General features: G+C 40.9%; 1 protein-coding gene across 13 annotated transcripts in view; it reads right to left on the reverse strand.

The window, feature by feature from the left end:
• The window catches only part of Mef2 (myocyte enhancer factor 2), a 778,785-nt gene that overhangs the window by 56,269 nt on the left and 697,560 nt on the right, over positions 1-24,956 (reverse strand). Inside the window, exon 1 of one of the 13 annotated variants that reach the window (XM_067145253.2) lies at positions 10,959-10,977. The exons of the other annotated variants lie outside the window; for them this stretch is intronic. The gene's annotated coding sequence lies outside the window, so the exon portion shown is untranslated. Of the gene's footprint in view, positions 1-10,958; positions 10,978-24,956 lie in introns of those variants that run through there. 13 annotated transcript variants of the gene reach the window in all.

Raw genomic sequence — 24,956 nt, forward strand, 5'->3', positions numbered from 1 at the left:
AGACAATTTTTCCCAACGTCCATCCTGCCAGAACAACCAGATTTGTCATACTCAGTAGCAAATAAGCCACATATCACTTATGCACTCATTAACAGACCATTTCTAAGAATCATAATTAAGGATTTTTAAAAGAATATGTAACCTCCGAGAACACAGTTAAGCCTGCACCAGCAGTAGAAATTCAAGGAGACGACCATATGTTAATTTTAAACATAACAAATTTAATATCCAGGAAGAGGAAGTAGTTTTAATCAACATGTTACTTTTACGGCTTAGGCCGTAAGAGAATTTTCTTCGGAGAACGATTACATTTTATGAAGAATTGCGATTGCTATGCGAGACTTTATAATGGCAGACTGGAAAGGGATTTCTATTCTGATGAAAACAAAACGGAACCTCTCAAATCAATTTTAACAATAACTAGAGGGCGCTCTCAGTGCAGCTTGCTTTTCAAAACATGATCAATACACAAGGAGAAACTACTGCCCACTTAAATGTATGTCTACCAATTAGTCTTGTTTTCCTGCTATTGCGTTTGGGATGAGGCGAAATGAAATGTTTTTACGGTTGGATGCCCTTGCTGTCGCCAAACTGTCAACGAGCTAATGAAGATTAAATGAATGATGGTGAATGAAAAAGGGCCAGGAGATAGAAGGAACCAGCTGTGGCCTATGAACAGAAAACAGTACCGGCATTTGCCCGGAAGTGAAAATGGGAAACCACGCAAAACCATTCTCAAGATGGCCGATTGTGGTGCTCGAAGGCATTCATCTCGCGAATGCAAAGCTTAACAGGCGCGGCCCTTCCGCTGAGTAATATTAACCGCTTTAATACCACATTATTATTATTATTATTATTATTATTATTATTATTATTATTATGAAATGTTTCAAGAAGTACCACCTCGTGACCACTTTTTCTTCACACAAGGTGTAGTAGCGATTCCAGACCCTGCTTTCCCGAGAAACAATATCATTGAACTGTAATTGTCGCTTCAAGACATTTTCGAATCAGCCTTAAGGAGTTCATTAAAACGCAATTCATTACAAATATTTTCTCTCCTCTTGTGTCTCTTGGAATGGAAATGTACAAATATGACTCCCTCAAATGCTAGATTTCAGTCGATCCAAGATTTTTTAAAATATTTCTCTAATGCATCTTTCCCACTATACCGAGCTCGATAGCTGCAGTCGCTTAAGTGCGGCCAGTATCCAGTATTCGGGAGATAGTGGGTTCGAACCCCATTGTCGGCAGCCCTGAAGATGGTTTTTCGTGGTTTCCCATTTTCACATCAGGAAAATGCTGGGGCTGTACCTTAAATAAGGCCACGGCCGCTTCCTTCCCAGCCCTAGCCCTTTGCTGTCTCATCGTCGCAATAAGACTTATCTGTGTCGGTGCGACGTAAAGCAAATAGCTTTCCCACTATAATAGAAGAACGTGCTCCTACGTAACGTGTTATTACTAAAATAAGAATCTAACTACAAGAAATCTTAAATAGCTACATTAAAACCAAGTCTACCAGCTCCAACCCCTTGCACAATTACGTCATGTGTTTACGTTTAAAAAAGAGTTTGACTCTGTTGCTTTAAAGGTTGAAAGAAAGGACTGGAAACAGGTAAATCGACGCCGTTTCACTGCACTGAAGGTTCTGTTATTGTACTTTCTTGCGAGTACAACGGAAGACTAACACATGATAATAGACCAGACATCTTCATTTCTCCAAAGATAAATTATTTAAATCGGGACCTACGTTCCTCAACGAGCAATTCGAATACCCTGTCAGCGACCAAACAACCTGTTTGTTAGTGAAGTTTTAGAACTACAGCGTCTTGGAAAACGTCCAAGCGTGTTTACAGAGGAGCAATCCACACCTCGTAAACCCAGCACTGAATGTGCACCTGGCTTATCGCACTGTGAAGGGTCGAACGAAGGGTTTTCCACATTTCGCAAGTCAAGAAATTACCTCACCCCGAAAGGACATCACAACAATGCACTTCCGTATGTTACGCAATAATGTTCCTATTCGACAATAAAGCGTAATAATAATAATAATAATAATAATAATAATAATAATAAATTCGAAGTCTAGTCGGATCCCAAATAGTCCCATCACCAGTTATCATAGTCCAGACGTAAGTCAAAAAGGCAAAGTAATAAAATACAAAATGAGGTAGTTTCCAGTTGCTTTCCTCGCCGAATCACCGCCACATTCACTGCAATGCATACACCAATCGATCCTACAGTTTACCGTTTATAATTATAATAATAATAATAATAATAATAATAATAATAATAATAATAATAATAATAATAATAATAATAATAATAATAATAATAATAATAATAATGTTTAGTTTATCTGAACTACTATTATTCCACAGTGCCAGAATTTGGTCCTGAAAGGAAATCTATAACGTGCCAATAAGTCTACCGTCAGATATTTCTTGTATTTAAGCAAATCATATGGCAACTGATTGTGTCGGCATTTGATCTCTCAATCCTGAGTGCACTACTCAGCCAGTCTTTGCTCAGAACAAACAGCCAGTATTAGTTCAATATACTTCGGCTAATAAATGTCAGGAAAGTTAACCAAACACATCCGAACTATCGTCGTGAACTGTGACTGTTTTTATATCGATGTGTTGGTGTCAAGTTGTAGGAAACCAAACGATAAAGAGCTATGTAGTGATTTAATATAAAATAAGTTGTGACATGAGCCGCTAGGATGTGAAAGTAATGTAAAAGATTTTCTTAGGATAAAATGAAGTTATCCCTCCGTTATGAGTTTATACAAATAACAAATAACTCATTTTAATTCAAAATGAAGACGTGATTACTTTCGGAGAAGGGAGAGAGAAATGCCTCTGTTTACTGTGTGGCTTCTGTTGGATAAACAAGGTACGGTATATAAACATGCTCTGTCAACTGGAAGCTAGTTGAAAGACAGCAAGATATTCTACGTTTCCAAGTTGACGACGAATGGACTACCTTCACAATAAACTCCAGTGTCCCGCGGGAAAAAAAAAAAAAAAACTGCTTCAAGCTATCCGGTGTGAGTGCAGCTGTTCACAAATCCAAAAAAAGACAAAAAAAACACAGGTAAACCTCTATGTATTCTAAGAATTTCGTGGCTTTAAAAGTGACTAGATGAGACTGTTTCTCACAACAAACCCTAACTATCATCATAATCATCATCATCAATTTAGGATTCCGACGCAACAAACACGCAATTAAAGCACAGTTTGGATACATACAAAAATAACACTACCATATCAAGCAAGCTGATATGGTGACCTTAGAAATTCTCATTTCGAAGTTGTATACCCCGACTGCACAGCAAAGGTCGCCTGAGCGGTCAGACTAATTATATCTTTCGAATTCTCATTTACTGAACAAGTAGCCGCGGGGTTTGGAACACGTAGCCGTGAGCTTGCATTCGGAAAATGGACACCAGGCATGTAAACACCTCGTACACATGTGATGAGTTTGCAAAGTGTGTATGACAGGCGAACTCATGAAAGGACAGGTAGGGTTGATGTGTTTAAAAGGAATAAAGTAAGTACTTTGCCTTGAAAGGAACATAACGAAAGCCATCCCACTGTCGGCAGCCCTGATGATGGTTTTCTATGGTTTCGTCACACCGACAGAGATAGGTCTTATGGCGACGATGGGATAGGAAGGGACAAGGAGTGGGAAGGAAGGGGCCGTGGCCTTAATTAAAGTACAGCCCCAGCGTTTGCCTGGTGTGAAAATAAGGAAACCACGGGAAACAAACCATCTTCAGGGCTGCCGCCAGTGGGGTTCGAACCCACTACCTCTCGAATGCAAGCTTACAGCTGCTACGCTTGTATTATTGATATGCACAGGGAGAAAAGGCAAGTAATGAACAGAAGGGATATACAGGCTGATAACAGGAAAATTCATGCAGAGTATGTATGCACTGAAGGTCGGTTGAAATACTTAGTAATAATCAAACCGGGTCTCTACTTGAAAATATTTTTTAAACTTAATTTTGCTTTTAAAATGTTGATTTTTCTTATGTATTGAGCCATCTAGTAAATAAAACATGTTAAACTGTACGCATTAATAATGAACAATAAGTTTACGGAAGTTTAAGCGGTCAACTGAAATTTCCTATTGTATCGCTACCGCAAAAACATCACGACCTTCTGTCATAACGAACAACCTATAAGTATAAAATCTAAAAGTATACAAAATGCGCAGCTCGAGGGTTTGTAAATGGAACTCAGAAGCATAACTGCATGAAGTACGTAAGTGTAAACAATTTCCTCCCGATGGGAAACACCTCCAAAGCGATGGTCTGTAGTTTTCGTGGGTTTAAATGTTTCGCCGGGCTGGGTGGCTCAGACTGTTGGTCTTCTGACCCCAACTTGGCAGTTTCGATCCTGGCTCAGTCCGGCGGTATTGTGCTCAAATACGACAGCCTCCTGTCGGTAGATTTACTGGCACGTTAATGAACTCCTGTGGCAATTAATTCCGGCACCTCGGCGTCTCCGAAAACCGTAAAAGTAGTTAGAGGAACGTAAAGCCAATAACATTATTATTATTATTATTATCATTATTTAAATGTTTCTTAAAAGTCTGAATTATGTTTAATATCAAAATCCACAAACTGTTGAAGGAAATATTCGAGATATAAAGGAAATAAATATATATAATTGATCAGTAAAAGAAGTTCCGTTGAAGTGATCCCATTGGTTGGCAGTCGGCCTGATAAAAATACAGTAAAGCATTCATTAATCTGGATTAATTGGGGAGGGGTTTACTGTCCGAATGAATACATATTAGTATTAATGAAAATAACCTAGGTATAAGGTAAATTAAAACCATATTATACTCGGAACATGTGCATTGATAGATGTTCAACGAATCTACAGGAAAGAATTTTGGCCCTTTAATACGAAAAGATGCCTTTGCTGGCAGGACCTAGTGTTTACAGTGAACTATGTCTTCTGGTATGGGCTAGAGCAATTTTGTTACTTTCATTGATCTGTCTCTGTCTTATCCTTGGCTTTGACAATATGAAAGTGACTGAGGTATGAGCGATGTTAGTAATACCATTCCTTACGCATCCAGTCCCGGCTATGAATGGTGTGAAACTGTAGCTCATAGGGCCAGTTGGTGCATGCATTTCAGTGGGCTTGGCAGACTGATATGTTATAGCAACTTCTGGCTCGGTGAAGAAAGCAACGGGAAACTACCTTACTCCTCATTTTCCCAGTACGCCTCTTCAGTGATGCCTAGGCCATCTATGACAGCTCATGGCGGAACTGTTGAGGATCCAATCAGCCTTCGGGCTGATGACTAAACATACATACATACAATACATACAATACGAAAAGCTCAACAGACCTAGTTCACCTGTTCATTAGTTTTTCGCTATCTGCTTTACGTCGCACCGACACAGATAGGTCTTATGGCGACGATGGGATAGGAAAGGCCAAGGAATGGGAAAGAAGCGTCCGTGGCCTTCAGTAAGGTACAGCCCCAGCATTTGCCTGGTGTGAAAATGGGAAACCACGGAAAACCATCTTCGGGGCTGCCGGCAGTGGGGTTCAAACCCACTATCTCCCGGATGCAAGCTCACGGCCGCACGCACCTAACCGCATGACCCACTCGCCCCGTCTGTTCATTAGTAGTATCCTTATGTAAAATGGTCTATTCCAGTGTTACTGCTGTGCAATATTCGATGAACATAAAATTCACTGCGATGTGTACGTCTAACGAAGCGCAAAGGCACCGCTAGCTGCAAATGAAGAGATTCTTACAGGAAAATTGACTGAATCTGCCAGGCTGCTAGGAATACAACCACCTATGGGATATTTTCTAGACTCACCACATGAAAAAATTCCTGATTACGCGAAGCTCATCTCGGTTCTTAATCTCCGAGTATAAAATTAATTAATTACCAGTTTCAGGGAACACTTACATAACTTTAATTTTCACAGTAATGGAACGTCCCGTGGAACGGCGAACGAACAGTGTCTGTTACATACAGCCAATTAATTACTTACTGCAAAACAAGAAACAGGAAGCGCCTAGAATAAACAATTTTAATGCAAACACCGAGTTTCCGCCTGAGAATTGTTACTATTCAGACACAACTGAACGATGGTTACGGCTAATCATACAATAGCTCGTTGATATTTGAAACAAAACGCATTGGAGATGCAATCACAAAAATTACTGGGGATGCAATGCCGTTCATCACTCGCTCCCGCGTTCTGAGCATTTCCAATTACTTTACTAAATGTTTATCATCTCCAATTTCAAAATACAAGACAAAAGTTTCCGTTCCGGCATTCTGATGAAGAAATATCGTATCTCGCCCATTGTTGTAGGTAAACGGGTTGTTTCACGTTCCAAACCGAGAAAGAGAGAAGCGAGCATTACATCGTTCAGAGATTCGATGTTCAAAGTGCAAAGAAACGTATACGACGGTTCGGGAAATGCTCGTTCATTTTTTTTAATTTGTGTTTTAAAATTACAGAGAAAACGTTTACCATATGTCATTCTTGTTCATGGATTTGATCACCTAACATTACCCCTTCCCTGTGATATATTTACAATGCAATCTTCTATACAGGAAGTAAATGGTAGTAATCATCCTCTATCTTATGGTTTTATTTCCGTATAAATCCTTGAAAAACCTTACAACAATCCATAAATGTTGACAAGTTTGCTAACGATTATCTCAAGCCACACGATCCCTACCCCTATCATTGACTCAAATTCAGTCCTACACAATACCACAAATTCTATACTCAAGCAGGCAAGGCAAGTAACTAAGAATACCTCACGCAAGAAAAAAAAAATATTTACTTCATTTACCGCTGTCCAAGATTATGTCACTGACAGTGAGACTACTGTATTCCTCTGGAATTTTAGAAAGATCGTCTACGTATCGACGAATATTGTACTCACTTTTAGGACAGGGCATGATTAAAAAGAGTGCATAAAAAATACCACCGTTTACCAGGTGGTGTGCATCTTCTTTCATAGGAAGTTCAAGAAAAAAAAAACAAACAGAAATGTAGATTTATGCCACCAATGAAACATTGCCATGTGGTCTTTTTTTTTTTTTAGCTAGAGTGGGCATTGGCGGCATTCCTTCAGTCGGTCTTCTTCACTGGCGATATATATATCGTCAGATGATCCTGTAAGAGTGAAACAGACTTTCAGCCGAAAGTCTATTTGAAAAATACAATGCTGACGTGAAAGCTAAATATTCAACACGTATACTGCGTTGTGCAAAGGGCTCGTGATACTATGATAAGAATTCCCTGTACTTACATGTTTGTGTCTCCTTACTCACATTTTCCCTGGCTTTTCCCCCCAATTATTGGGGGCTCGGCACGTGATGGGAATATGGCCTAGTTTTATAGTTTTACGCCAGATCCGCGGTCTAGGAGTAGCGTGCCTGTCTCTTACAGGGATGTCCCAGGTTCGATTCGCGGCCAGGTCAAGGCTTTTTTACCTGGACTTAAGAGTTTGTTCGAGGTTCACTCAGTCTACGTAATTACAATTGAACTATCTAACGGTGAGATGGCAACCCCGGTTTTCTAGGACTCGTCGCATGGTCATGCGTCACCTCATAATCTGCAAGCCTTCGGACTGGGCAGCGGTCGCCTGGTATGCCAAGGCAAGTCAAGGCTGTAACGCCATAGAGTTTGTTTATAGTTTTACAGGCAAAATTCCCTTCCTGACGCCAACCCTAACTGGAGTGATGTATTCATTATTTCGTGTTTCTGTGGTGGCTGGAAATGTATTGTGTTGTACGTTGATGATAAGTGTATTAAAACGAATGCAAACTATACGAATCCAGAGCCCCGTGAACCGAGGGTCCGTACGCTGACCATTCAGCCAAGGAGCCAAGCAGTGCGATTCCTGTCTGATAACCGGTCTTATTGTGGAGTCCGTCGTAAGTATTTGCAATAAATAGAGCCTAGTAATCGAAAATAGGAGCTGTCTCGCTTCAGCATTTGTTGCGAACTGAAATGAATAAAGCACAAAAATCCATCGAAAAGAAGGTCGACGGCGGAATACGAAACACGTCCCTCCCAGCTTACCGTGGTCAGTGGTTCAACGTTCTATGCCATCCTGGTCAGCTTCACGATATTGCAAGAAATCAGATCACAGCTTGTTTTAGTAGAAACTACTACCTCGTTCTCAGTGAAAAGTATTCAAGAAGCACTGAAAGGTATGGGACGTAGATGATGCCATGGGTTCCATTGATTAAATAAACTTAGTTAACAAGGAATTATGTTAAAGCAAGTGATAAAAAATGAAAAGCAACTTTTAACAGAAATTAATTTCAACGAAAACAACAAAGCAAATTTGTCTTGTTTATTTCAGATACAGTCAACACTGGAAATGACAGTAGCTTTCGAAAGTACAGAAATCCAATAGTTGACAGGACACGATTATGAAACGGAGAAATACCTGCGCCATAATTCAGAAGACAGGACGTTAATAAAATGTACACCAGTTTTAATACTGTATTAGGACGTTTTACCCTTGGAGGTCAAATTCCACGTAAAGCTATATGTCTCGTGGCTACGATTACGATGTCAACAACTATTTAAAACTACAGGCTTTTCGGGAGAGGGTGTGTTCGAACCCCACCATCGACACGCCAGAAGATGGGTTTCCATGGTTTTTCATTTTCACACGGGGGCAAAGTGATTTAAAGGAATGTACCGTTCTAAATAATCCCTTGTAGGCCTACCTCAACGTATAATTTTAAAAAAATTTAAAGGGAAGTACCATCTGCAAGAGTTTTGACTACGTTAAGTCAGAGAATTCAGTATCCTACTGAACACATAAGCAGAATATTATTCTCCATCTTTAAATCCTATATACAGCATATACACAGTAATACCCAATTAAATGTATCAGTAATTAGATCCTAGGATAACATGAGATGGAGCGCGTGTTAAGTATTTGCAAACAAAGGACACACTCGAGAAAAATTTACACACACACACACACACACACACACACATATATAAGATAATGTTACAATATATAACTTAAGATCCTATTTAGTGTTTTGTTCAAATATCCTTACTTTGGCGTAGACCAGCGGAAAAGTGTTTGACTTGTGACTGAGCTGACGTAGGGCGATGGTACGAGTTTTTTTTATGGTTGATTTACGTCGCACCAAGACGATGGGACAGGAAGGAGCTAAGAGTGGGAAGGAAGCGGCCGTGGCCTTAATTAAGGTACAGCCCCAGCATTTGCCTGGTGTGAAAATAGGAAACCGCGGAAAACCATCTTCAGGGCTGCCGACAGCGGGGTTCGAACTCACTATCTCCCGAATACTGGATACTGGTCGCAATTAAGCGACTGCAGCTATCGAGTTCGGTGTACGAGTTCTTATTTGAGGTGTGTATTTGATAAGATTCCAATACAAACAATGTAGGATTTCAGGTTTTTTTAAAAAAGTCCAAAGCTGATTCGGCATCATAAAAAAAAGTTGACTCCTAGCAGTATACGACTATATAGTAGAGCAAGACTGCTAATAATTCTGATTCTACTTCGTACTAGTGCCACAGAAGAGTTCCAGTGCGTACGCAGCTGAACTGGGTGGTATGCCTGTACCGCTGGCACGGGCTCAGAAAGCTGTGGCGAGTGCTGATCCAGCGTCGAGTGATGAAAGCGGCAGGCGCCGCAATTGACGTCACTCGCTCAACACTTTGAAGAGGTAAAACACGGCATCGACCAACATACGTAAGTCCATCACGAGGTCTCCTCCCCCTAAGCGTATTCAACTGGAAACAGGACGTCATTCCATCCACTCCGCGAGAACAACATGGAACAGGCAGTACTGGAATAGAATAACCCGAGAAGAGAAAATGCTCGCCTATTTAAGTGGCATTGAAGGTAGGTGGATTGTGACAGTGGAGGAACTATCTCGCGCATTTTCTTAACTTTAATGGAGTATGACAGTTGGGATGGACAGCTCCTGCGCCTGAATAAAGTACGTATGGAATTAAACAGGTACATACAAATTCAAACAATACACCTTTATATTAAAAAATATAAGACATGGCTCTCTGCTTGACACACACACACACACACACACACACACACACACGAAATCGCATCGTGCTCAGTAATGATTATCACGAGACTTCATCTTAAAAGAGAACGAAGATGTAAATTATGTACTAGTGCAGTCTGATTCTAATCGTTATAGTGAAAATGCATCTGGAGGACAAGGACGTGCTTAAGGTACGACTTTCAGTTGATTCTAGTCTGAAATGTATCAATTACTCAAGATTAAAGAGAAGATGTGGATATCCAGTATCAAAACAGGAAAGGAAATATTGTAGCCTATAATTTCTTTAAATGTTTTACTTCCGAAGATGTTTGTAATTAAGTATGAAACTGAATATATTGATATTAATAAGATATATCAAACTGCATGTTAAATATCATTTTAAACACGAATGTTAACTCTGCTATATGGCTTGTTTACATCACTTTCTGTGTTCATTAACTCACTGATCTTACAGGTTAATCTATTTCTGATTGATGTTTACACGAGCCACACAGTTGTAGGCTACTTATTAGCAGTTGTATGGCCACTCAAGAGCCGAAACACATTTTTAAAAATTGGACATGGTACAAGAGTAACGAATAAGCACAAGGCACAGCAGCTTGCGAGATGAGGGGATTGGAAACAATTAAACGTTCCTGTGTTTGTTTATATCGTGATCACAGCCACGGGACATCCCGTTTAACACTGAATCCTAGAACATGACTTTTCAGTTTAAATAAATCGTATGAAAGCAACACGATCAACCGTAGAAAGGAAATGATACAATATAGCTCTTTAAGAATGGCACCTCCGCAAATGTAGGGATAAAATATGCGCCAGTTTAAGGAAGAATATTGCCAGATACATGTAACATTCTACATGCTGTACTTACTCAAGATTTTATAGAAGGAACTTCACAGCAACTATCTTTTCGGGACAGATTTTGCTCACAGTAAGAATAGAGAAATAATTCCAAAAACCGCTCTAGGTGTATCAAACAATGTGTGGGCCCACGTGCGATGACGCATGTCCGGCGAGTGCAAGGTCACGCGTGGTGACCTGGTTCCGTCACGACCCCCGGCGCCCGGATCGATGCCACCAAGGCCGGCAGGCAGCACCGTGCTACCTGGCTCTAGCACCCACTTACCTTGGCGCTCGTCCCACGCGCCGCAGATTAGCCCGGTCCTCAAAATACCCTTCCCTTCCCAATCACATAAACCACACACGTACAGTATATACACACACGTACCACAGAGCAGAGAGCACACAGTGAAGCATCCCCCGTGTGCTGTGGGCCACCTCGCTCTCAGCCTCGCCACACCATCGATTGGCAGACAACTCGCCGTGACGTCACGCCAACAGCCAATCGCCACTCGCGCTCCAGCTCCTTGCTTACATAATGGTGGAGGATATGGAAGTCAGCTGGTGAACACCCGGTACCATCATATGTTACATGTGAGAAGAAATGAATGAGCCGAGGCTCTCCATCTACTGGGTTCTTATATATCGCGTGCCACCCTAGAGTATTAGAGGAGATTCGCTTCATGTATGCATTAAATAAACTACTCTAATATTCATCCCAAGGAATTAAAACTTTGTCAGAAAATAAATCAGTATACAAATTTCATTCGGACATTCGGAGCCATCGACTACAGTTTGCATTTGGTCCCAAAGCTCTGTAACCGTGCCCGTTCTACAAGTCCTAAACAAAAGCGTATAGTAAGTAGACCTAATTAGAAAATTACAGGTAAACTCTACGTCGAATTGCTTTCAGGCATCGTAGATTTTCAACCAGAGGGGAGAAGAGGAAGAGGACGACCCACGTTAAACTGGAAGCAATGTGTTTTTGACTGGTTCAGAAAAGAGAACACTACGCGGAGTGAAAAGATACGACACTGGCCTGGACTTCCTATAAAAAGAGGTTAGAAGGACCCGATGTCTGAATGGGCACAAAAAAATATGAATTCCCGCTTGTTATTTTGTTGCTTGTCACACACACACACACACACACACACCAAGAAGCTAAAATTCCTGAAAATGTTTGTTCTAAAATATAGTAGGGCATGATTACAACATAAGTACAGCTCTTTCTTATTGCTACTGTATTAGGAAATAAATTAAGGGAAAAGGTGTAGAAATAACTGATAATTTAAACTCTGCCAACATTTTGAACCAAGTTTCAAAACGACTAGAGCAAAAACTGAATTCATACAGCTATGCAGTACATAAAAACAACTGCTGGATTGAGGATAAATATATAATTAAATGTCAAAAAAATGGCCACCGCTAGACAAAGTCATCCGTTTGAGACATCACAGCGAGCAACTGTTTGGACTTCCCGGCTTACCAATCACTGACATTCCAGCACACGCATAGCAGATTAGTTCTGTACAGTGCTGAAGACAAGTCTACGGCCAAGACGTTTCTTTGAACCATTTACATGATGAAGTAAAACTGTCATTTGATCATTTCAACGTCATGAATTAAGAAATTTTGTAGTTCCTAATTTTAGAAAGGACAGTAAACAAAGATATAGAGGTGGAGCAATACGGACCTAACCTTACTCAAAGTAAACCGTCGCCTGAGTTCATTTACGTCCGACGATCAACTGTTATGCTTTTTGTTTCAATGTCAAGACCAGGAGATCGCCATTGACATTCTTTAAGAAGTCGTAGGAGCTGGCATTGGTCTGAGAGCCGAATCAGTATATCCGGGCTATCCTGAGTGTGGTATTTGTCGAGTCTTATCATAATCGCTTAAGAAAAAATGGAGAGATATGACCTCATCTAGAAGAATTTCTTGGCCCAAATAATAAAGTCACACATATTCAACAGTTATTTCAAAGAGGTCTTCGAGTTACCATGACAAACATCGCTTCAGGATATCGTACAGAAATTTAACACTGGATGGAATGGCATTTGCCGAGGTAATCAAAAGCATAAATTACTCAACATTTAACACGAAAATCTGCAATCTGTTACTATTTGTAGGGAACTTTACTCTCAATTTCTAGAACAGTTTAACATGAAAATTCCGACCCCTCGAAGAATGAGAATATCGGCAAAGAAATGCGGGAAAATAAGAGACTCGAGACCTCGCAAACCTATCGCCTGTCAGCCAAAAGCTGATCAGCGTATGTTTCACAGTACAGTCGAAAGGAATCCTATACAAATAAGTGGAACAAATGTGTTCAGCTGTATGATAATTCATCGGTATTAGTTCAGTAACTGGTGAATGAAATAAATCTGATAGCATAAACGACTGGCAAGTTTACAATACACATTCCCCACTACCGCTAACACACTGTAGTTTTCTCCGAAGTAAGAGTAACTGTTAAATCATTAATTTTCATTATGAATTACTGCATACAGATCGAAAGGAAGGATCAGTGCCTGGTTACTGTAGAGACCCAATATTCATGAATCAATCAAATTAACAGAAGTGTTTCTCTATAAAATGATTACCCGATAAAGAGAGACTGATAAGTAACAGTTGCTGAATTCAGATACCGCCACCAGTCAATTCTAATCTACAAAAAATCTCTCTCTCGCTAAGGCACTATTTGACTACAAAGACAATAAATACGGCACCAGCTACTGTTGCCTTCACAGATGCTACCCTTTAAGACAGGGTGTTCCATGTCACTGGAGTTCAACAAACCCATTATTTGTGCGGGTTGTAGACCATGCCTTTCTCTCATAATCGACGTAAAGTAGTTGCCTGATTATTAAAATAGTATAACATAATACATCAATCACGATATAATAATAATAATAATAATAATAATAATAATAATAATAATAATAATAATAATAATAATAAACCACGAAATGCCTACATTGAATAAACATAAAACAATACTTAATAATGGTCAGGAATGTATTTAGGAACTCAATAATCCACTTCGAGAGTTTTCTCGAGAACACCAATGCCAGGAAAAAATTGAGAAAAAGAGAGAAGTTGGTAGGTAGACAAAGAATGCGTGAACTATTGGAAAACAAGAAGTCCCATCATTAAATAATTTTGCGTAGTCCTAAGTGAATAATAATAATAATAATAATAATTTTAGCGTATGGCTTTTTAGTGCCGGGAGTGTTCGGCTAGCCGGATGCAGGTCTTTCTATTTGACATCCATGGGCGACCTGCACGACTGGGTGGAGTGTGATGTGATGATGATGATGATAGTAAGCAGAGAGAGGGTGAAACCCAGTGTCGGCACACAGCCTACTGCCGTCGATTCACACCAAAGCTTAATGCTTGAAGTCTCCATCCGACGGACGAATCGCGATCAACAGCGTCATATCACCTCACTCCATATGAAAGATACCTCTGCGGATCAGTGGTAGAGTGTCGGCCTCCGGATCCAAGATAGCGGGTTCAAACCCGGCAGATTTTTGAAGGGCGGAAAAAAGTCCATTCGACACTCCATGTCGTACGATGTCGGCATGTAAAAGATCTCTAGTGACACATTTGGTGTTTACCCGACAAAATTCATTAAATCTCAGTCATAGACGTCCAAGAGAGCTTCGGTTTACTCAGATTGCCATCTAGTAGGCCTAGAGTAAAATGGAACGTCGAAATTGACGAGCAGACAGCCAGATGGCATCGAATTGAAATGTCTGCACACGGTAGCAGAGGCTATATTATTATTATTATTATTATTATTATTATTATTATTATTATTATTATTATTATTATTATTATTACTCCATATGAACACTGCGGAGAGATTTGGAACTGAACCCAGAATTTAGGCACGTAATCTAGGGATTGGAAATTATATTTATACCGCCACCAATCCTACCCTGTCGTCCAGCATTGTGATGGTGATTTATTTTTCCATCAACGGGAACCGGCTAACCACGTTGTCAGACCATTAACTACGCCTAAACGATCATGACTACCAGGAGGGCTATAATAATAATAATAATAATAATAATAATAATAATAATAATAATAATAATAATGTAATCAGCCGAGAGACATGAAGCCACACCGTATACAGACAATAATGTGCGTTTTCTTTTGTTGGGAAAGGATTCTTGCGACATTATTTATTCCAAACAGGACCCTTAACCAGGGCAAAGTATCAAGATTTCCAGGGACTTTTCGTAGTCCGAAGGCAGAAACTTTCTTCTCCAGTACGTCCCATGAGAAGACGAAGACAGAAGAGAAGATACATTTTCTTGAACTTCATTTTTCTCATTTTCCTTTATTTGTGACATAATAATTTTTGAAATTAACTTGAACATTCAAACGGGAGTCAGAACTTGGCATGCTTTTTCACTTTGTTGACACTATAGGATATGTCAAAATTGTCAAATAATAGCAAACGTGTTCAAAATAACTCAACGAGAACAACGCACTGTATTTACAAAGTCTTCTCTTGGAACATACAGTAGTATGGTTAAAATACCTAAAATTAATGAATAAGGTTGTGGTAGTGTTTCTAAGTTAAAAATTGCTCTGTAAAATTTATAAAAAGTGACAGCATATTCCTTCTGCGGACCCTCTATTCCAAGGATATTGCCCCCGCCCCTTCTTCGAAGAATGGGAATGGTGTTACTGCCCGGTTACTGCTGGCACCCAGACAGAGGACGAGATGACTAAGATGCAACAAGCAGTCACAGTTAGCAACACCGGCTGGGTGGGGGTGGGAGAGAGGGGGTTCAGGTGGCCAGCCAGACTCCCCCTGGGAGAGGAAAGCAGAGTAGCTTAGGCATGCGTCGCCGCCGGATTTCCGCCCTGTGAGGCCAGGCAAGCAGGCACAGCTGTCGCAGGCTCGCTCGTGCCCCAGCTTCCAGCCTCCCTGCCGAGAGATCGCTTGCACGGCCCTAATAAACACGCGCAAATGTTTGTTTTCATCTCCAGTCAGCCAGCCGCCGGCCTACTACCTCAGGCGCGTGCTTCCAGCGTGTTGAGTCGACGTCATTGTCATCAACGGATTCTCTTTTCTGAACTTTCGAAATACTTTCGAAACTACTATATCATTAATGGATCTACAAACTCCAAGTTCGAGTGAGCTGCATTCACAAATCCCATCACACTACATGTTCCTACTTGATGTTTCGTCTCCATGGAAAATTATACTTTACTACCAAACTGCTAATATACGGTAACATGGTAAAGATTAAATCCTCTATGGCGAAACTGAAGGAGATAATTCAATCTAAATTTTAAATAAATGAACATTTAGATATTATGTATTACTCCCTCGAAGAAAACATGTATTAATTGATATGATGGGTGATAATCGACTGTACAATTCTGGTAGTTCTTATGTGTATTTTATATTTATGAAAGTCTACGATAAACTACGTTTAGTTCCTAATCCTGCTCTTAAATGCCGTATTAATAATTCAGGAGACAATATGGAATTTCGCAGCAACAGCAGTGGTAGTAGTAGTAGTAGTAGCCACATTACCCTTTTCGTACCAGTAAATATACTACCATATCTTGTTCATCATCTTCTCGGCATTTTCCTAACTGCATGCGGTCGGCGCTAAATATGGATTAAGTAAGCCTACAGTTTTACAACCAAAGGCCTTTCCTAATGCCAAGGTGGTGGTGGTGATTATTGTTTTAAGAGGAAGTTTCCTAATGCCAAACCTATAATGAAGGATGTATTCTCTATTGCGTGTTTCTGTGGTGGTTTGTTGTGTGATGTGTTATTGGAAAAGTAAGATGTGTATTAAGACGAACACAAACACCCAGCCTTCGAGCTAGAAGAAGTAACCACACCCGGTTAAAATCCCCAACCCGGCCGGGAATCGAACCCGGAGGCCCCCACCCTCCAGCCGAAGGCCACTACATTGATCATTCCGCCTCCTTTACCCTAGCCAAGATCGAACCCGCATGAGCTAATAACGGACAGAACTTGAGGATTTGAGTTTCACAAGACAGCTGTTGCATACCAACAGCTAGTATTACGATCGCAATAACCACTCACGCATTTTTCGATGTAAAAAAAAAATAAAAAAAATAAAAAAAAACCCACACAGCGGCGCCAATTCCCGCACTAAATCATGAAGGCATTCCAAGTACGGTAAACAGATTATTAGGACGACACTATTAAATCACTGCACTGTAGTACGTGGCGTTTATGCCAAAAATGAAGAGAGGAAAAGTAAGAAAAACAGAAAAGGATGACAGTGACAAGAAAAAAGAAATTAGATCTAACAGAAGATTATAGCCTATATTTCACACGAATTTCCACGATAAATATTTTCTTATACTTGAGTAACATCGGAGTATGCAAATATAAATTGTGTACAATCTTCAACATACGAAATCGTGTTGAACTTGTGGTTCCTACATCAAGCTTATCATAAAGCCAATTATTCAAGAGGCTATAAATAGCCTGAGAAAAATAGTTCTGTATTAATGAGGCACAATATCGTGCACATTAACAAGTTAATGGCTGCCTGACATGTATGACACCTCCAACAAGCAGGAGGGACGAACTCTTGTCTCTGAAGTAACAAAACCTCCGTAAGTGTAGAAAATGTATGATCCGTGTCTACCATTGCACGCTTATGTACTGCAGCCTACTTCATCAAAACTGTTCTTTATATATCTGCCATTGATAACAACTGGTGCGAGTTTCATTGTCACGACACGCCATGCCACGCACGGAGCGACTTTCCTACGTGTTTTACAAGTTGCAGAGGTCGCTCCCTATCAGTATTCAGCTCGCATGTCTATAAACTACTAGGATTGCGTATTTTAATGCACTTCGAGTGTATTAATTTTAACTACGTCAGCAGTTTTCATGCATTATATTGTATATTTAAGTACCACTCTCGCCAACAAACTATTTTATTTAATGAGCGTAAGAAAGGTGTGTTGAACCGCTTATACCCTACCTCATTTAAGGAAAATTTTACGAAATTACTACTTGAGGTTATCAAATTTGTACAGCTACTTGCGCTGACCTCATTCTGACGATTTCCTACTTCGGGTTAATGATGGCCAAACAATACGTGAACCGCCGCACAGACGACAGACACACTTTATACCGTTGTCATTAGCGCAAATGATGTGCCTGCCTGGTGGCCATGATCGTTAAGGCGTGAAGTCTATATATGGTCTGACACCGTGATTAGCCGGTTCGAGTCCCGCTGGTCGAAAAATATTTCACCCTCAGATTGCCGACCGGCAGGGTAGGAGAGGTGGTGGTATACAATTTCTAATTACTACATTGCATGCGAAAAGCCTTCAATTCCAAATCTCTCCGCAGTGTTCGTATGGAGTAATTAATGGCGTGTGGCCTCCGAAGAGGCCGAGTGCAGGTCTTTCGAGTTGACGCCGCATAGGCAACCTGCGCGTCTATGAGAATGGGGCCCTACCTGTGATGAATTCTAATGCTCACGACGACACACACACACACACCCAGCCCCCGAGCCATTGGAATTAACCAATGAAGGTTAAAATCACCGACCCGGTCGGGAATCGAACCCGGGACTCTCTGGACCAAAGGCCAGCACGCTAACCATTTAGCCATGGAGCCGGACTCGTATGGAGTGAGGGCATACGATGCCGCTGATAGTGATTCGTCCGTGGGATAGGGACGAAAAGTCTTGAGCAGACCCCTTGGTGCTATTCGACAGGAGTATGCTATGAGCCGGCACCGGGTTTCACTCTCTCCCTTCCTACTATCATATATCACGTTATCCATTTCATCTCATTGACTCCTGAGATGAGGTGGACGTCAGGAAGGGCATCTGATCGTAAAAACTCGCTAGGAAGTTTCATCTCACTTCATACCCCCGACCTCACAGAGAAAAGGGACAAGAGTTGGTCATACACAGATTCCCAAATGATATCCTATATATTAACAGTCTATCAATCAATTAAATCAATCAACAAAATCAATCTCCACCTGCCACCTCTCCACATTTCCTTACCCAAAAAACATAAAAATACAAACTGTAAGTACAAAAATGAGGGAGTATGAAAACAGCATTCACCTATAAACTTAATGGGAGCATATGCACTTCTTTCAATGAGATCGCATTATTGGCATGTGAGGATGTAACATGGTATTCTGCTTTTTGCCAAGGACACCATCATGTTCTTATTCCTTTTGTGCAGCGTACGCTCTTCTATACTTTACGTTTGTCATGTAAGCATCATATAATAAATGCATAACCATTTACATCTACTACGTATGTATCTCCTCAGGTACGGTTATCAACTTTGCGAAATACAACACTGAACAGTACTGTACCCTGCGAAACATAATCTAATCCAAAGAGAGAGAGAGAGAGAGAGATCATTTCAGGATTACATACACAGGTCTATGAAGCCCCATTTAATGTGTATATAATCTGCTCTCGAATAATACGCGGTAATATTATGCAACAAATTGCAAAAATAACATCAACAAAGCAATAGAGTGCAATGCAATATGACACAAAATATTCTGGAGTTGAATAACACTACTGACTGTTAGATAGTATCGTACAACTAACTACACTACAAAATGTTTTCATTCCTTCCCTGAAGGGGGTGGCGGGCCTCCTAGACGGTGACGCCGTCTCTCAGACCAGGAGATTTGTGTCGGAGGAGGAGATGTGCGCAGCAGGTGAAAGGGTTGGCAACCGTGGCCTATACTAGGAACTGTCCCGGCATTCGCCTTTGTGCAGGAGAATGGAAAACTACGGAAAACCATTCTCAGGACAACCGACGGCGGGAACAGCCCCTCTGCGTCTCCCGAATACAGAGGGGTAGAGCCACGGTAGGGCCGTGGCCACTCCTCTGTTCGGTTGGCAGGTTGGAGTGTAGAGCTGTCGGACCATGGACCAGCCATGGCCACTTGTGGGCCGAGACCCACTCTGCAGTCTGCACCTGCCGACGCGAAAGTATGGTAGATATAAATAAGTTTAATGGACAAGAACAATATGATGCAGGTTACACGATGAGGGCGAAAGAACACTAATAAAATCACAGTTCAGACTATTGCAAGATGTGTGTAGGCCTGTGTTGAGAGCTCAGCCCGGAGGCTGGTTTGGACCTCAACAGCTCAGCCGTCACCCGTTAGGAGGCCCAGGCATCACTGAAGAGGCATACTAGGGAAATGAGGAGTGAGGTAGTTTCCCGTTGCTTTCCTCACTGAGCCAGACGATGCTGCTATTACATCTCAGTATGCCAAGCCCATAATTTTCTAAATATGATATATATATATAATTTATAGTCAGGAATTAAAACGTTATTAAGCTGTCTCGTGACTGTTGAACGACTTAGGCTTTTCTAATTGCTTTTTCTTTTCTTTTGCCAGTGTCGCTCCGACTCAGGTCTTTTGACGACAATAGGAAAGAGCTAGGACTTGGAAAGAAGCGCCCTACCAGAACGGCCAACTCACTCGTTATATGTGTACCTTCAAATACCACAGGACTGATCTATTCAGCTCGAAACGGGGTCGGAAGAGAACGAGACTTGGCTAATGAAGGTTGGATACGACAGTTGAAACTAAGGAGCCTAACGCAAGGAAGCTGAAGCAATGACATACTCAGCAAGGGAATTTGTGGTCGCCAACCCACGCTCGTACGATGAGAGCCTCTAGGGGTTCTCGTTCTAGTCGCCTCATGCGACAAGCAAGGTATACAGTACTGTGGATATATTCTACCAGCCCAACCCACAGAGGGATCATCTTAATGTTCTACAATCGTTATTAACCTTTATACTTCACTAACAAGGGGATTAACCGGGCCAGTTGGCCGTGCGGTTAGGGGCGGGCAGCTGTGAGCTTGCATCCAGCAGATAGTGGGTTCAAACCCCACTGTCGGTAGCCCTGAAGATGGTTTTCCGTGGTTTCCCCATTTTCACACCAGGCAAATGTTGCGGCTGTACCTTAATTAAGGCCACGACCGCTTCCTTCCCATTCCTAGGCCTGTCCCATCCGATCGTCGCCATAATACCTAAACCTATCTGTGTCAGTGCGACGTAAGGCAAATTGTAAACAAACAAATAAACAAACAAACAAACAAAGAAACAAACAAGGGGATCCCTTTATTTTTATTTACTTTTAATACAAGGAATACGAATTAATGTATTTAGTCAGGTCTTTACATATCTAGCAACTAGCGTTTCTTTTGTGAACACTAACGAGAGATCTTCAAGTAAGGTAAATCATTTTAAAAATACAGTATTAAATAAACCTAGAAATGAAGGGTTCGTGCCATTACTAACGGAAATACTCAGGATGAGCGACACTATTCAAAGTTCGTCACATGTTAATACAGGAAGTGTCTGAAACAGGTTATTGGCCTAACGGAATAACCAGGATATTATTTTCAAAAATCGAGAACGCTAAGATTTGATCAAAAAGTCAGCAGTACCAATCACTTAAAATAAGTGTGCGGGGATGTCTTGGTTACGCTGTATACGAGCTTTAAAAGCCGAACCAATCGATATCAGTTACAGCGCTGTTTACTTGTAACGTCATTTTAATCAAAACGTTAGGCCATATTACATCCTGAAGTGGACCAGATGATGTGGTCTAGACAGGGAGAGAGAGACTCGCCGGTACGGCACGCGCTTCCAGCCTTCACGTTGGCCCAGCTGGCTCATCTGGCCTGCAAGACCCCACACGCCCCCTCTTCTTTCACGCTTCAGCCTCCCCCCCCCCTCCCCCCATCAAATCTCCTAATGAAGAACTGTCCCTATTTCACGAGGACAATTAACCATCTTAGAATATTTGAAAACAACCAACTGACGACGGCATGTCAATGTGGTGATGACTGTAATTTGTTTTCAGCGACGAAACAATAAAACGTAACGAGGAAAAGATGTGGTCGAAGGGCCAAAATATTTCGGGTGTCGTTTAGGATGAGGTCGAAAAATGAAAGGCTCCTTAGGCTTTGCAAATCTAATACCGTTGGGTTAGTAAGAGGAAAATAGATTTGATGAAAACAGGCTTGATTGGAATTTTGAAAGAAACCCGTTTAAAACAGTATGAGGTCTTTACATATCTAGTGACCAATGTATCTCCAAACAACGCTCATTTTGTGATCAACTAACAGGAGATTACCTTTAAGTGTTGCTATGTTTCCAAATTCAAAGAGAGAACAAAAACAGAAAAGCATCGTTTATTTTACGTACCCCCAACAGTAAAGATAACCAGACAGCCGAGTATTCGTCCTGAAAGGAGTTCCAGGAAAACTACTGACACGAGAGTATCAGTCATCTGTAAGTGCTAACCGAGTATGGTTATGAATATGATGATAATTTTTTTCAGCTCATCCCAAGTCGTTGGAGCCACACAGACTATTTTTTTGGGTTTTGGCTGGGACTTAAGGTCGGATTCTCTTTCTGACACCACATGGTTTTTCAGGTGAAAATTTCAACCCAAGATTCACCCGGATTCGAACCTCAACCATGCGGTTGGAAAACCAGTAACTAAGCCACAGCGCTTATTAGAACAGATTTTTTAGGTATAATTTTGAAACCATGTAAAGCTTTAATAATAATAATAATAATAATAATAATAATAATAATAATAATAATAATAATAATAATAATAATAATAATAATAATAATAATAATAATAATGTATGTCCAAGCCCTTGTCCCTTTTCTCTACGGGGTCGGGTAAGAATTGAATTGAATCTTCGTAGCGATATTTTACGACCGGATGCGTTTCCTGTCGTCAACCTCATCGCAGGTAATGAGATGAAATGATGCCATGATGCCGTGATATATGATAGTAGAAAGGGAGGTACTCCTGTCGAATAGCACCAACGGGTCTGCTCAAGGCTTAGCGTCCCCATACGACAGAATAATCACCACCAACAGCGTCATATGCAATCACTCCATCCGAACACCTACCCTGCCAACCAATGTTCCGATGGTGAATTTCTTTTTCCACTAACGGGACTCGAACCGGCTAACCACAGTGTCAGACCGTATAGACTTGACGCCCTAACTATCATGACTACCAGGCGGGCGATGATGATGGTAGTGGTAATGATGATAACAGCAGTAATACATGGTATTCGCATAACGCATGTTCTAACAGCTAATGGACCGGGCGAGTTGGCCGTACGGTCAGGGGTGCGCGGCTGTCCGGGAGATAGTGGGTTCGAATCCCACTGTCGGCAGGCCTGAAGATGGTTTTCAGTGGTTTCCCATTTTCACGCCAGGCAAATGCTGGGGCTGAACATGAATTAAGGCCACGGCCGCTTCTTTCCAACTCCTAGGCCTTTCCTGTCCCGTCGTCGCCATAACACCTGTCTGTGTCGGTGCGACGTAAAGCAGGTAGCAAAAAAAAAATTAAAAAAAATTAGCTAATGGTCTTAACAGATGTCAAAATATCTGAATTTTGGCCTGAAGTTCTTTTTTAACATTCTGGAATATGATGCGGAGTTTTTGAATACATATACCTTTAAATGCCACCATCTCAGCCTGAACTGACCTCACTTAGGAACAGAATGCTAACGACTGACTGAGCCAATGGTGTTGCGCTCGGATTCCAAACCCCAAACCACACAAGAACGTGCACAAATTGACAGCAATGATTCGGCACATTAGTCGATTATTTGTTACCGAGTACTTGAATTATGTAACAAAAATACAAACGTAGTTTTTCGCTGGCTATTTAGATATGGCTGGCAGTAACTTTTGGAGATCGTATTGTTCTTACAGTGAACCTGTGGTATTCCCAAAAGTTAGCTGACAGTGTACCAAGTGTAAACCATGCGTAGATGGACTTATTAAAAATAATAATGGCGTGTGGCCTTATACTCTTCTGGAGGACTGAGAAACTTTCTTTTGAATTACAAGCTATCGTCCACTACAGTCTGAAGATTGGTGCCTAATTGTAAATAAAAGACAAGTTTAAGGGAAAAGAACAAACGATTTGGATTGTATTCTTCATGTGAACTCCTGAAGGCATGGAACTTTTTCTTTCTGTCGAGAATTACTCCAGATTTCAGAAAGAGGTCCACGTTATTCTATAGTGCCAATAACAATATTACTGCACATTAATGCAAATGAATCAACACGAAGGTTATTCAATTCTAATGCGATTAATGTATTTTGACGGCGTAAAGAAAGGTAAGCTCCATAACAATTGGCATACGCAAAGGTTACATTCCAATTAATTTCCGCAACAGCATGTCTTCTATTCAATGACAAATCTACTGTAAAAAGAAACTGATGGTTAACTGCAGATTTCTCCATCACATTAACTAATTGAAAAATATTTTCTTCAAAAAATATCTCGCAACATGCGCAGAGTCTTCATTTTGCTTGCTAATCAATGCCCGAAAACAATTCCGACGGAATCAATGAATGTTGCGGCAATTACCACCCTATACCTTTCATTCATTGTGTAATACAAACACGGAGCCAAAAATATTCTAGTCGAGTAATGCCAATAGTAAAAATAACTCGGGCAGCACGTTTTTAAATGCGCTATTATACGTTCTAGTGGGGAAGGTTAAGGTCCTGTTCTACTTCCGAGTGGTGACCATTGCTAGGCGGCTCAAGGCGAATGCATATGAAAAGAAACTCGCACACCAGCGGCTCCACCCGATGTTGCTTGCCTCAAAAAATACGTTGAGACCTCTCAATTTGTTTCACAACTACGTCCTCAAAGTGCAGCATGTCCCCATCTTCGACAACTTGCATCTGAAATCACATTTCTTTTGAGTGGATATATATTTTAAAAGGTTCAACCACCTGACCACGGATACTAGACTCCCTCCTAAAACGAGTATGCGAAAGGACAAGGTAAATCGTCATTAAATCTTCGGATTCCTTTTTTGGGAAACGGGTGCTGAACGATTTTAAAGAGATCATCCTTCTTTAAATTACCTAGGTAACTAATAATCGAGATACTGACAGGAAACTGGCAATGGGCTGCAAAGCAGGCATTACTTCAAGCAAT

Source organism: Anabrus simplex, chromosome 4 (assembly GCF_040414725.1).
Source record: "Anabrus simplex isolate iqAnaSimp1 chromosome 4, ASM4041472v1, whole genome shotgun sequence".
Lineage (NCBI taxonomy): Eukaryota > Metazoa > Arthropoda > Insecta > Orthoptera > Tettigoniidae > Anabrus > Anabrus simplex.